Source organism: Micromys minutus (assembly GCF_963924665.1).
Source record: "Micromys minutus genome assembly, chromosome: 10".
Taxonomy (NCBI): domain Eukaryota; kingdom Metazoa; phylum Chordata; class Mammalia; order Rodentia; family Muridae; genus Micromys; species Micromys minutus.
The window spans coordinates 50,764,720-50,766,661 of record NC_137979.1 but is presented as its reverse complement, the minus strand read 5'-3'; the positions used below and the strand labels follow the sequence as shown (position 1 = coordinate 50,766,661).

Here is a 1,942-nt window from a genome sequence, read left to right as displayed (position 1 = left end):
ATGCCCAAGAGGAAGGTTAGCGCGGATGGAGCGGCGAAGGCGGAGCCCAAGCTCCGCGAGGCTGTCGGCCAAGCCCGCCTCTGCCAAGGTGGACGCGAAGCCGCGGGAAAGGATAAGGCAGCAGACAAAAAAGTGCAGATAAAAGGGAAGAGGGGAGCAAAGGGCAAACAGGCTGAAGTGGCTGACCAGCAAACTACAGATCTGCCTGCAGAAAAAGGAGAGACGGAAAACCAGAGTCCAGCGTCTGAAGAAGAGAAAGAAGCCAAGTCCGACTAAGCACCCATCGCGTCTGTCAGTCGTCCCTGCCTCCCTTCTTGTACAATCCAGAGGAATATTTTTATCAACTATTTTGTAAATGCGAGTTTTTTAGTAGCTCTAGAAACATTTTTTAAAGGTGAGGGAATCCCACCTTATCCCATTTTTTAAGTGTAAATGGTTTTTTTAAGAAGTTAAAAATCATTTGCTGGTTGCTTATTTTGGGGTACAATCAGAAAATAGCAGGATACTGAATCAGGAGAGACTGTTACTGTCTCTGGGGTCACCATAACATTCCGTAGAGGGGGCTAGTTTTATATCCTACAGTACAAAGCATACTAAAGGGCAGTTTGGGGTCTCAGTCATATATCCATGTCTGGAATATTTTCCGTGATAGTGTTTCTAGTAGAACCATTTTGTAAGAAAACCAGTCTTTGGTCCTTGCCCTGTCAGAACTTCGATGCCTGTGGTTGTGGCAGTCCACTTTCCTAACATTTGTAACAATGTGCTGTGAAAGATGGAAATTTTGAGTGTGTTCTGTGTGTGGCATGAAATTGTGAGTCGGTACTGAGGATTATGAACATTTGGTTGTTATGTGAGGTCTTAGGGAAACTTGCCACATTTGAGGCTGGAACATCACTGGAATAAGTGCAAAGAAAAACAATGTGTAGCTCTTTATTTGTATACATGAACACAAACACTCTTCAAAGTTTGGGTACTTGTGATAAGAATTGGAATGTCTGTGAACTCTGCTCCTCAACCAATAAAATCTCAGTTATGAAAAAAAAAAAACTGGCTGTGCAGGTATACATGCAGACAGAGTATTTCTACATTAAAAAAAAGTCTCAAAGTAAGATAAGATAAGACAAAAACCATTACAGCAAAATTGGGCAAAGCAAAGGAAAAGAGTACCAACAGAAGGCACAAGAATCAGAGACTCACTTGTTCACACTCTCAGGAGTACCATAAAAATACTAAACTGAAATCCAGCTACCAAACCCAGACACTATTGCTGATGCCAACGCACGCTGACAGCCTGACAGCTGTCTCCTGAGAGGCTCTGCCAGAGCCTGACAAATACAGATGCAGATGCTCGCAGCCAACCATAGGACTGAGAATGGGGTCCCCAGTGGAGGAGTTAGAGAAAGGACTGAAGGAGCTGAAGAAATTTTCAACCAACCAGGGCTTCCAGGGACTAAACCACCATCAAAGAGTACGCATGGACTATATGTATGGCTCCAGCTGCACGTGTAGCAGAGGATAGCCCAGGGCATCAATGGGAGGAGAAGCCCTTGGTCCTGTGAAGGCTTGGTGCCCTAGTGTAGGGGAATGCCAGGGCAGGGAGGCAAGAGGGAGTGAGTGGGTGGGGAAGCACCCTCATAAAAGTAAGGGGAGAGGGGATGGGATAGGGGGGTTATGGAGGGGAAACCAGGAAAGGGAATAATAATATTTGAAATGTTAATAAAGTACATCCAATTTAAATTTTTTAAAAATAAAAGCATTAAAGCTAAAAAAAAAAAAAAAAAAAAAAAACTAGACTGAGGGGAGAGATGACTCAGTGGTTAAGAGTGCAGACTGCTCTTCCAGAGGTCCTGAGTTCAATTCCCAGCAACCACATGGTGGTTCACAACCATTTGTAATGGGAGCTGATGCCCTCTTCTGGTGTGTCTGAAAACAGCTACGATGT

The 1,942-nt window shown here is 44.2% G+C and overlaps 1 pseudogene across 1 annotated transcript; it reads left to right on the top strand.

Annotated features, from left to right (window-relative positions):
- On the top strand, positions 1-276 carry LOC308426509 (non-histone chromosomal protein HMG-14-like; annotated as a pseudogene). Its single transcript has one exon. The product of its transcript is annotated as a non-histone chromosomal protein HMG-14-like (transcript).
- Positions 277-1,942: the final 1,666 nt, after the last annotated feature.